Genomic DNA, 12,825 nt, shown 5'->3' with positions numbered 1-12,825 from the left:
TGGTTTCTTCAGATTCCCTTGGTTACCAGGCTGCTTGGGATCCTAACTTCCACTCACACCGTGCTTTCCTGGGACACCCAGAGAACACCTGTTCCACCTAAAGAGCATGTGGAAGAGTTAGGATACTAGGTGGGATTTCCTTTGAAGAACTATTGGAGCCAGGGAGGATTTCTGAATATGGGGCCTTAGAGGGGACCCTATAATTCTTGAGTACTTAGCTTCTTCACCTGTGCATTGGGAATAACACTTCCTGTTCTTTCTGCTTCCTAGGCTGCAAGCTTTTTGAAAGGAAGTAGAAATTTTACTGTTGACATGTTTTGATTTACTTGTCTTGTGTTTCTGGTATCTAAAAGGGTGTCTGGTACATTATAGGTACTTAATATTTCAAAAAAATATGTCAGGCACAAATGAACTAACATTGCAAATGCTCTTTCTAGCCCTTGGAAATGTAACGAAGTATTATCAGAGAATTGGGAAGAAATTTCTAGTAGGGATGGAGTTAGTCCATGCTTGTAGTTTTTCTAACAGAAAAGATTAAACAGTTGAACTTGATGAAGCCTCTTGGAATTTAAGTTGTCATGAAGAAAGAGATAAAATGATGAAAAACAATCCAGTTCTTTCCCTTTGATCTGCTAAAAAAATGTAGAGTTACATTTAGAAAAATATAATTCCTTGTGAGTTAACAAGAATTGGTGTTTCCTGGGGCTGGGATGTATGGCTGTCGATAAGCACTTATAACTAACTCCCCTTAATGAGCACCCTGCCTGCACAGTGCTGCATGGGTGAAATCAATAAATTGATTTAGATTTTGTTACACATAACTTTAAATTCCCTTTTCTACAAGTTGCTTTCTAACTTATGGAAATAGTGGTGGGTTCACTCACAATATTGATGGTATTAAGAAAAAAAATGGCATTAGTCGTTAGGGTTGCCAGATTTAGCAAATAAAAGGACATGCTTGTTAACACAGGAAACATTCAATCTTGTGAAGAATTTTTGGGAGTTTATTTGAGCAAAACTGTTGACAATTGCTGGGAAGCAAAATCTCAGTGGGTTGAAGTGATGCTCCAGAGAGTGGCAGTTTTGCACCTGGTTTTATGCATTATAATCAAAAGAGGAGACGAAGTGGGTTACATGAAATCCATTGGTGGTGGATTAGGGAGGTGGGAGAAAGCAAAGCAGGGAAACCTCTGGGGTTGGATAAAAAGATGACAGACACATACTTTTATTTAGGTGGGTGTGTGATAATTAACAGTCAACAATTAATAACAATAAGGAGATTTGTGGATCTGCAGAGTGGTGCCTCTGCTTTGAGGGGCCCAGAAAAAGGGAAATTACTTTGACATTCCAACGATATGTTATCCTAGATCAGTGATGGCGAACCTATGACACGCGTGTCAGAGGTGACACGCGAACTCGTTTTTTTGGTTGATTTTTCTTTGTTAAATGGCATTTAAATATATAAAATAAATATAAAAATATAAGTCTTTGTTTTACTATGGTTGCAAATATCAAAAAATTTCTATATGTAACACAGCACCAGAGTTAAGTTAGGGTTTTTCAAAATGCTGACACACCGAGCTCAAAAGGTTCGCCATCACTGTCCTAGATGCAAAAAGACAATAGGCAGGCTCAGTTAAGGTAGAGATTGACATTTGTCAGGGAAGATACTGGCCTAGGACATGACTACCCACCCTAAACTGCTTTTTAGTTTAAAAAAATTTTAATTTCAGTCCATCTTTTGTGGTTACTTTAGGCCTCTCAGTTTGCAAGGCTGCCAGACAGGCCTTCCCTGAGCTGGTCAGGTTAGCAAGTGGCCCTTTTTCGTCCACACTTATTTGGGACACACTTAAAGTAAAATATCATTTGTTATTGAAATGAAAATTTAATTGGGTGTTCTTATTTTATCTTGCAGCCTATTCAAGCCTCTAAAAATAGAGGTTTTCTTTTGTGTTTTGATTTTGTTGTAGCTATGTATCTCAGCCTAAGAAACTTGGCCAATTTTCTTTTTAATTCTCCCCTAGTTAATAAAGAGAATTGCAAATATTGTTTAGTTAACTAAAAGTTTTCTGATTTTTTTGACTGACAAAAATTTCTGAAGTTGGGGATGGACAGAATACAAAAAAATAAAATAAAATATAAATAGAAAAAAGCAATGTTGTCATTGCAAGGCTGCTGTTAATGTGGCACTGTAAATGACTTTCTGCCATCAGATGGAACTGCATGATAGACTTCTTCATGATTAGAAATGCATTTCTAAAAAACAGAATAAGTAGAAGAATATGGAAATTGCGCCAATAGTTTCAGGGTTTATACTAAATGGCCAAAGGCTACAGCTTTGTTTTTTTTAAAAGATCTAATTTGAAATTTAATAAAAACCTGTCAATCAAGGAAGGCAGCAACAAAAGTAAACCAGTTTTCTTCTTAAAGTATTAAGTACTATACTGTCCTCTGAAATAACTTTCTCATATATTTACAGTTTAAAGTAAAATTTAGTAAGGGTGAAAATTGAAAAAGCAAACCAGAACATTTGAAGGATTATATTTAGCTTAAATTAGACATTTAGAGCCTTATTCTTTTAACATTTATTATCGAGGAACCAGAAGCCACGAAGATTGCTATAATCATGGTTGTTTGAGAGTACAAAAGTCTTTACATTTGAATTCTAGCACAGATGAAGGATTATGAAAGCAGCAACTTTAGAAAATGAGAAAATTGCCCAGTGGCCTTTTTGGGTTATTTTTTTCTGCTTCCACTTTAAGATAATAACTTTTATCAGTTGTGCCCAGGCTACTGTGGGAAATAATACCACACAACACAGGAATGGTAGCAGCTCTGGAGAAGAAGGTGTAAAAGAAAATAGGACTTCACTTCTGCAAATTGATTTTGTCGTTTTCCAATTTGCCTGTTCGGTCCGGGCATAGGCTGTGAAATTGACTAGAGCTATAGAAAATGAAAGTAACGAGAGAATACCTGTGACTCTTCCCTTTTAGCAAGTGACATCCTTATATGTTGATCTTTCTCAGGCTACAGCTACAACAAAATCTGACACTTTTCCTTGCTGAAGACTTTGGTATTGCCTGGATTAATGCCTAAAATAAAGCAACAAAATTTGTATTAATATAAATTCAATATAACACCACGTACTTCAAAATTGTTGTTTTAATTTCTAGAACCTTGTGTAGTTCATATGATTTAGTTTCTTTTAAATACAAAACTCTAAATAGATATTAACATCAGGCTTATTGATTAGACATTACTGACCTTTGTTGTATTTTAATTTTTATTCCCTTTGAGGTGATGTAAAAATTCAACATGGAAATAACTAGAAGATGGTGCTTTGGGAATAACTGAATTTGACCATACTGGATATTAAAACACATTAATTTATCTTTTAAGTATTTGAAAATTAGCATACATGTGAAAAAAGAGACTGTAAAACTAGTGGCAGGGATATTAGATTTCTCAAAAATATGTATTACCCTATACCCAACCTGTATTCTGGGCAGGCATTGTACAAAGTTCTAGTTTTAATACTAAAAACAATAGGTGTGGATGATAGATAGGTAGATATAAATAGAGACTGAATGTTTGTTTGTTTTTAAATATATTTTATTGATTTTTTACAGAGAGGAAGGGAGAGGGATAGAAAGTTAGAAACATCAATGAGAGAGAAGCATCAATCAGCTGCCTCCTGCACACCCCCTACTGGGGATGTGCCTGCAACCAAGGTACATGCCCTTGACCGGAATCGAACCTGGGACCCTTCAGTCCCCAGGCCGACGCTCTATCCAGTGAGCCAAACCAGCTAGGGTGAGACTGAATGTTTGTATCACTTCAAAATTCATGTTGAAGCTTTATCTCCATTGCTTTTAAGAGGTGGGGCCTTTGGGAAGGGATCAGGTGTGCGAGTGGAGCCCTCACGAGTGGAATTAGTGCCCTTATTATAAAGAGACTGCAGAGAGCTTCCACCTGTGAGGACACAGTGAGACAACCAGGAAGTGGCCTTCCCTGGAAACTGAATCTCCCAGTGCCTTGAGCTTGGACTCCCTCATCCCTGGAACTATAAGAAATAAATTTCTGTTGCGTATAAGCCGCCCGATGTATAGTATTCTGTTGTAGCAGAGGAGACTTTGCAGATGTGGTTAAACTAGGGACTGTGAGATGGGGAAAATATCCTGGATTATGGAGGTGGAGCCAATGCAATCACAAGCGTCCTTGTAAGAAGGAGAAAAAAAGGTCAAAGTCAGAAAAAGGAGATGTGATGATGGAAGTGGAGTGTGCCCTCACTTTTGGTTTTAGAATTTCTAACATCCAGTATTATAAGATAATTTGTGTTGTTTAAAACCACAAAGCTTGTGGTAATTTGTGAATTAATAATGTTAGCATCACTGAAGGAGGAACACACAAGGCCAAAAGTGATAAGGGATTATAAATTTACTAGAGGCCTGGTGCATGATATTCCTGCATGGGGTAGGGGGAGGGGTGGGAGGGGTGGGGAGAGGGGGTCCTGGATAGCAAGAGGGTACAGCGCAGGATTGGGCCTAAACTGGCAGTCGATATCCCTCTCATAATCTGGGACCTCTGGCTCCTAATGGCTCTCCTGCCTGCCTGCCTGATCGCCCCTAACCACTCTGCCTGCCTGCCTCATCACCCCTAACCACTCACTTGCCTGCCTGATCGCCCCTAACTGCTCACCTGCCTCCCTGATGCCCCTAACCACTCACCTGCCTGCCTCATCGCCTCTAACTGCCTCTGCCTGCCTGCCTGATCTCCCCTAACTGCTCGCCTGCCTGCCTGATCACCCCTAACCGCCTCTGCCTCGGCCCCCCACCACCGCAGCTTCATCTGGAAGGACGTCCAGAATGACGTCTGGAAGGTCATTGGGCTGTCCGGTCTAATTAGCATATTATGCTTTTATTATTATAGATTGGGTCATCTGGAGACCAGCTGTAGGCCATTGCGTGTGGGGTCCGAGTGGCCATGGGCCATGAGGCTGCTAAGGCCATGTGTGGGCTAGTGCACGGGCCAGTGTGGGCTCCAGAGCAAGTGAGAAACAGGAGCACAAAAGCAAACAAGCAAGAGACAGAACTCCTTTGTCTGCAGATGTTAACTTCTCAAAATTGTGCACGTTTGCAGTGGCTCTACCCCCACAGCCAATTATCTTTTCCCCAGGCTAGACTGACAGACCAGCACCTTCCCTACGTCACCCCAACTTCATTGTGCACGCGCACAGCTTCCCATTGTTTGGTCCCTTTCCCCCAGTGATGTGCAGGGAATGGACCCGTGGTTCCATGTGATGACCATGCTCTCAATGTCTGGCTTCCCCTTTGCTCTCTTCCTCTTATTAATATCAGCTAGCTGATCCTGACGATAGCACACAGAGGTAAGTCTACGGGAAAGCCTCCTCAGTACCTGAAGAGATGTAAGAAGGAGTATGGTTGCCATTCTCCTTAACGGAACCTGCAAGATCAAGTGTTCTGCTTAATGTCTTAAAAATACCTGGAGAGTCCTCTCTGAAATAAATAAAAAAATATTTTAAAAAATAAAAAATAAAAATATCTTCTTAAATAAAAAATAAAATTATCTTCTAAAAAAATACCAGGAGAATATTTAATATACACGAACAGTTCTATTAAAGATTAATATTTTATTTTACCCAACAACCCTGTAACAAAAAAGTTATTGTTATAAACTACTGATAATTGCATTAAATGCATTTTGTTCAAATTTATATTGACTGCATATACCTAAATAATTTTAATTCTATAAACTTTAGTTTTCTTAAAGCTAAGAAGAAATAGTACAGGGTGCACGTACTTTATTCTTTGTTTTCTGTGAGTTTTGTTATGTTGAATGTAAAATCTAGTTTTCCCTAAGGCAACAAAAACATTATTCTTTTTAAGAGTTTTCCATTTTAAGGAAATTGAGCATTGAGAATAGATGAGGCAGTTGATAACAAAGTTCAATATACACTTATTCTCAATATAGATAACTTCGTCATTAACTAAGAAAATGTTTTTAACCTTTGTTTTAAAGTGTGTGTGTGTGTGTGTGTGTGTGTGTGTGTGTGTTTAATATATTTTTTTATTGGCCTCAGAGAGGAAGGAAGAAGGAAAGAGAGACAGAAGCATCAGTGATGAGAGAGAATCATTGATTGGCTGCCTCTTGTTTGTCCCACATTGGAAAACGAGCCTGCAACACAAGCATATGCCCTGAATGGAAATCAAACCTGACCTCCTGGTTCATAGGTCAATGCTCAACCATTGTGCCATGCCAGCCGGGCTGAAGTGTTTTGTTTGTTTGTTGTTTTATGAATAGCTTCTTAACTTTGATAGAGGAAAAGGTTTTTCACTGTCAAATTTTTGTTATTCAGTATTATGTGGATGGAAAATTAAGGAGAGGGAATGAAAATAAGGGAGGAAGAGGGAGTGATTGGAATACCTATTAATTGCCATGCCTTTCCAGGCATTAACAGGATTAGTCTTTAGAAGAATTCTCTGTAGTGGGTCACAATCCCTATTTTGCTAACAACAAGGAGACAAATGTGGTAACAAGTTTATTGCTCGGCATGATCTTCTTTCAGGCTTGCCTGGTTCCAGAGCTTGAGAGCTTCCTATTGCACCACCCTGCATGCGGGAATTAGATTTCCTGCAAATATCGTGTCCCTCTGTCCTCACCATTAGCCTGTGCAGTCTGGAGAGCAGAAGTGAGTCTGCGTTCTCTGCTCTGCTCTCTGCCCCAGCACACTCCCCGCATCCTCAGCAAGTGCTCAAGAAGTAGGAATTAGTGAAAAACCAGGGAAACAAGGAACTAGAAACATAAATAAACATTTCACTCTTATTTCAAAACACACATTTTTAGGCTGTCAATCTCTCTTTGCTAAAGAGGATGGTTGTAGAAGTTTGGTGTCAAGCTCAAGTCTGATTTTATACCAGAGGCCCGGTGCATGAATTCGTGCACAGGTGGGGTCCCTCAGGGTAACCTGCGGGGATCAGGCCCCAGCTCACAGCCCCACAGCCCTGCCTGGCACCCTGCCTTGGCCTGTCGCCGCCCCCTCACCTGCTCCACCATCCCGCCTGCTGGGCCATCAATCAGGGCCAGGCCCCCTGCCCAGCTCCCTCAGTGCCTGGGAGCCGGATGGCGGCCCCGCCCCCTGCCACCGCCATTGGTCACCGTCTGTGGGATGATCGGGTCCCCGCTAGCACCCATCTTGGCCTGGTGCCACCTGTTCACCCGCTCCACCATCCCACTGCAGTCCCACTCTCATCAGGGCCCATCGGAGCCAGCAGCACCTCCACTGCTGCCCGCTGCCAGTGTTGCGTCGCTGACTCCCGCCATGTTCTGCACCACCCCCTGGTGGTCAGCGCACATCATAGCAAGCGGTCAAACTTCCAGTCTAACTCCCAAGGGGACAATTTGCATATTAGGCTTTTATTATACAAGATTGAGAGGAATGTGTGACTGGTATTTAAAATAATTATCTTACTTTTAGGTCCTGGATTTTAAAGCAGAAACCAGAAAGCATATTACAAACATCCCTCATTAAAAAGGTTTACAAATGAGACCTGTTGAACCACAGTCTGCTCTGACTGGGTCTCATCTGTGATTGGCAGCAGCATTTTTTCCCCAACGGGAGCATTAATTACGTGGTAATGGTTTTGATGGTGTTGCCTCTGGAACCAAGGGTCTTGTTTGGTCTCAGGGAACAAAATCAGTGACTGGAGGCCACTTGTCACCCTGAATGCACTTGTGTTATCGTCACGGCCCCTGTGCCAAGCCTCAGAGGGAGAGCTGCGCTCCACAAACAACGGGTCCTGAACTCTGTTGGATAAAACACTTTCTCATTGCGCATTCACTGTATGGTAACTAGATCAGGGACTGTTTCTCAGGAAAAAAATATGCCTGTTTTGTACTTGGTTACTTTTAAGAAGATTCTTAAAAATCAACTGATTAAATATATGCAAGAGGAAAATAATCGTCCTGGACACTCCTACTCTTTAATTAAGGGCAAAGTAACTTTGCAAATTGTCACCTTGAGGTTCTTTCATAAATAGGTCTTGTTTTGTGGTCAACAGCATCCCCGATTTCTAACTGCGGGACCGCTGTTCATAAACATCTGATATTGACTATTCTGCTTTTTCTGAGAATTGGTGGTTTTTATTTCATGCTTACTGTAATCGGTGGAAAGACAGGGTATTGAATGTTGAAAAGTATATCTTTATAATAATTACTACTTTAGTGTTTCCACTTGACGTTAGCTTCTCAGTGCTGTAGTTTTCATACACCATACACAGGGAAAGCAGAAGGAAATTTCTTTATACCATGACTTATGAAGGATTGCGGTGTAAACAGATTTCCCTCCACCCCTCAGAAGGAAATAATTTTATCCCACATCTCTCAAGTGAGATTTTACTAATACTATATGCTTTGAGTTTCTAATACACAGTTGTTAATATATTTTATTTCATTTTTTCTTTTAATTTTAGATTAGAACACTGAAAATAACAATTTTGACCCTAATTGTGTTACTTTCTGCTAATTCTTATTAATCTCCATCACTATAAAATAATATATAATCACTGTAATCCACTTTTAAAAATTATTATTTGAGCTTAAGGGTCTTAGAGAAGTCAGCTCTGATCGCAAATGATTAATTCCTTTTTTTTTAGTCTTTTGTTTCCACAAGTCTCTTCTCTTTGTTTTATCATATCTTATCCTTTTCCTTATGTGAAAAAAAAAAATTCATCTTTGTTGCTAAGCTTTCTCACCTCAATTCAGGAATTCTATATTCTATATTCTGGGTCAATTTGGGGAAATAGAGTTTATATCTCAGAACCATAAGGCATGATGTACTTCTGTCATTATTTTTAATACTATTTTCATTAAATGTTATTTTTTCACTGACTTTTAAATATATATATATATTGATTTCAGAGGGGAAGGGAGAGGAAGAGAGAGATAGAAACATTAATGATGAGAGAGAATCATTGACCAGCTGCCTTCCACACGTCCCACACTGGGGATTGAGCCCGCAACCCTGACCAGAAATCAAACCGTGACCTCCCGGTTCATAGGTCAATGCTCAACCACTAAGCCACGCTTGCCAGGCTTCACTGACATTTTAATAAATATTTTATTCCCAGTATCATATATATACGGCACATCCCATTACTTGTCATGATTATGTTGTTTATGGTTAGGAACTTTTCCTACCGGGCAAAACATGTTTTCTCCATCCCTTTTCTCCTTCCCTTATCAAATACTGATAGAGCATCTTATACTTATCACCCTGTGCAAGAGCTGAGGATGAAAAAGGAATAGTATGCTTTCAGTGCTGACTTACCTACACCCCCTGCAATTAGAAATTACAGACTGGTGCAAATGCAGGTAACGAGGTGCCATGCGATAACACTGTGATAGGGAGGCATTGAACAGTGTGGGGTCTGCGGGAGAGGAGGGACCCACCCTGTTCCTGTAGTGTGAAAGCATTCCGGGAGGTGGGAATAGGGCTCGGCTCTGAGGCAGCAGAGGCTCTGCCAGGTGGAGGAGGTGGGACCGGTCACGGGTCAGAAGGGCGTCTGCAGGGGTGACTCTGCGCCTTGGGGGTCACACTGTATCAGAAAGACGGGCCCCCCTCGGCCCCGGCTCCACCACTCACTGCTCTCAAACTGAGACAGTAGAGAGGTGACACTGGACCCCATTTGACTAGCAGAACTCCATCTTGGAGTCCTGACTCCTTGCTTTCAATAAAATTTCATAGTTGAAATTCACCTAACCACATTCTTAAAGGAAAGAATGCATAATGATAACATCTTTCTTAGCATCATATTCTGCAAAATCATTGTTTTTTCACTTAAATGGTAACTAGAATATTTATGGAAGCCTTAGCTCACAGGTCCACCCACCATGGGAACGCCTTGTGATCACCCCGGGATCAACCACCACCAGATGACGATGGTGGGGCAACAGACCTTACCCTCATTCCCAAGCCCAGCCCACCCAGGGCCTCTGTGACCGTCCACCAGACCCTGGGGGCGGGCTTCCCTTTCCTGGCTGACCCTCTTGTGCACAGCTCTTTCCAGTAAACTATCTGCTTGATCTTGAGCTGAGTTCAGTGCTCATCTCTACGCTCAAGAACCTGGCATTCAAGGTCCCTTAACAAAACCTTGGGTGAACCACATCATGTGTCTGGACCTCCATCTCCTTATCCGTTGTGCGCATTCAATGAGAGACATGCCAAACGCAGGGCACAGTGAGTAACACATCATCGATGCTCCTTCATTGTCGTCTCTCCTATTACCCGGGCGTTCGGGGATGAGCAGTAGCTCTGCGAAGCTGAAATATAGACAGTTGTTGGTGAGGAAGGACCCAAGGAAAGGCGAGAAGGAGGCTGGCGGCAGGATCGCAAACAGTTTTTTATTTGGTGTTTGTGCTTTAAAGTCAGCCTGAGTTAACGAAGGGGATCTCGAGGTTCTCTGGAAGATGGTCGGAAGGAAAGCACTGTGTGCTCTTCCCATCCATCTGGAATCCATCGGGAATCCGTTTGGGCTGCAGGCCACGGCCGGTGAGAGGAGGAGGAAGGCTGCCTGCGTGCAGGTGGCAGTCGCCTGAGGCACGGTGCATGCCAAGACGCAGGGCTTGGGTGGAGAAGCTCTGGGGAAGGGACAACTGCCGAGTAAGGCGCAGGGACAGCCATGCCAGGCTTGCCCCTTGCTCCTGGCCCTTGCAAGCCCAGTTGCTCTAGAGAGCGACTCCTAGCCTCGGCAAGGAAAGCTGGAGCCAGATTCATTTTAAGAATTTTAAAAAACATGGCTTTATGTTTTTTCACTCTAAATAACATAATATGATGCACACATGTTCTAACAGATTGAAAAAAAAATGATTTCATCCGTTGGCTCCCTCTACTGGTACCTACCATAGCCTGTCTCTTTATAAGAGGTCATTCCACACACACATTCTGCACCAGCCAGGGCCCCAGCAGGAAGCAGGTGGCACAATGGAATTGGAGTAACTCAAGGAAGGTTTAATAAAGGGACTATTTGTAAATGTGTGGGCAGGGTGGAAGGGAATCACAAGGAACAGTGCAAGTGCAGTCCCCTGAGGCTGTTACCACTTTAAGAAACATAAAAAACTTGACTTGGTGTATTTCAGAGTTGTAAAAGAATGTACTGAAAAATTCCTGCAGGTTCTATTTCTATGATACGAGACATGAAGGATTAACTTCAGATGTGTATGAAAAATGTTTTAAAAATGGATCTATCTCCTTTTTCATAAGTAGGCTGAGGCCCATGGTAATTTAGTTCAATTTATTAACTAGATTGTTAATAAACGCTGTGATGGACATTTCCCTGGTGAGGTAGACCTGGTGTTTTATCCTGTGTTAATGGTTTCTCTGAGTTTTGGTCGAGGAGCATACAATGAAGAACGATTTAAGATAAGGGTTAATAAATGTGACCTAGATGTAGCTGCTCAGTTTGAGATTTAGGAAGATTTAGTGGGAAATGACGACACATTGGTGAAACATTTAAGGGGGAGGAGGAGGAGAAGCCAAGGCATTTATTTTTTTCCTTCTTCCTTGCTATTTCTGTTTTCCTTATTCCAAATCCTACCTAAGAAATGTATCTCTCCAAAATCCCTATTTTGCCTTTATATCTCCTGTACCCCAGTGGACTTCCCTCTCATTTTTATGAGGTAATTTGCCCTTTAGAACCACTTTTCCTCATTTTGTTTTGTTTTATTTTTATCCTCTTCCCTGGATGGCTTCATCTGTAAGGTACTGTCTTCAGTTCTATCTCCATTGATCTTTCTCTTTCATATGGCTCTGGCCCTCCATTACATGTGATGTATTTGGGGATGATCATGATAATTAAGTGTGAAACAGCCATTGATTTAGCCCTGGAAGGCAAAGAGAACAAGAGCAAAATGCTTAACTCGATTTCAACTCCCGGGTCTCTGTGTGGATGAGTAAGTGCAGGCATGGCGCTTCGGGGGCCTGTGAGTGTGAGCACTGCCCTGCCAGGCAGAGCGCTGGGCACAAGCGGGCGAGACCATCGGCTCGGGTGTGCAGTGTGCTCTGGGGGCACTCACTCCTGAGTGCAGCCCTCTGGCCTCGTGGGTGCCAGGACCGGGTTCATCAATAAATTGCTTCTACCTTTCCCCTGGGACTTCCTTCATCTGTTACAAGAGAGATGTTTGCAGAATCTGGTGTGTGGACAAAATGATGTTTTGTGCCCTTTTAAAGATCACAAAACAAATTCACAGTTAGCATAGCATACAATACCTTTTAAGTAGTCTGCATTTCACATTCTTGTTTACTTAAACTACTTGACTTTAAGACTAAGCTTTTAAAGCATGAAAAATTGAATAGACACATACCCAAAGATACTTCCACATGGATGTACAATGCAGCATTGTTTATAGGAAGAAAGAATAGATAACAGCTGAAGTGTACATCAGTAGAAGATTGAGATCCGTTCATAATTCAAACAGAAAAATGTTATGCGAGTATTAAAATACGTCTTATGCTGCCTTATAAATATATCCAAGATTTTATATATATGTATATAATGAGAAAAGAAAAAGTGGTAGACCAGTTAATCCTATATAATAAAAGGCTACTATGCAAATTGACCAAACAACGGAACGGCCGGTAGCTATGATGTGCACTGACCACCAGGGGGCACACGCTCAATTCGGTAGCTGCCCCCTGGTGGTCAGTGCACTCCCACAGGGGGAGTGCCACTCAGCCAGAAGCCAGGCTCATGGCTGGCAAGCATAGCAGTGGTGGCGGGAGCCTCTCCCGCCTCCGCGGCAACGCTAAGG

The sequence above is a fragment of the Myotis yumanensis genome, unplaced genomic scaffold (genome assembly GCF_028538775.1).
Source record: "Myotis yumanensis isolate MYYU_CA2020_CCGP unplaced genomic scaffold, mMyoYum1.0.hap1 SCAF_14, whole genome shotgun sequence".
NCBI classification, from domain to species: Eukaryota; Metazoa; Chordata; class Mammalia; order Chiroptera; family Vespertilionidae; genus Myotis; species Myotis yumanensis.
The sequence above is the reverse complement of the archived record's forward strand: the minus strand, read 5'-3'. Positions refer to the sequence as shown.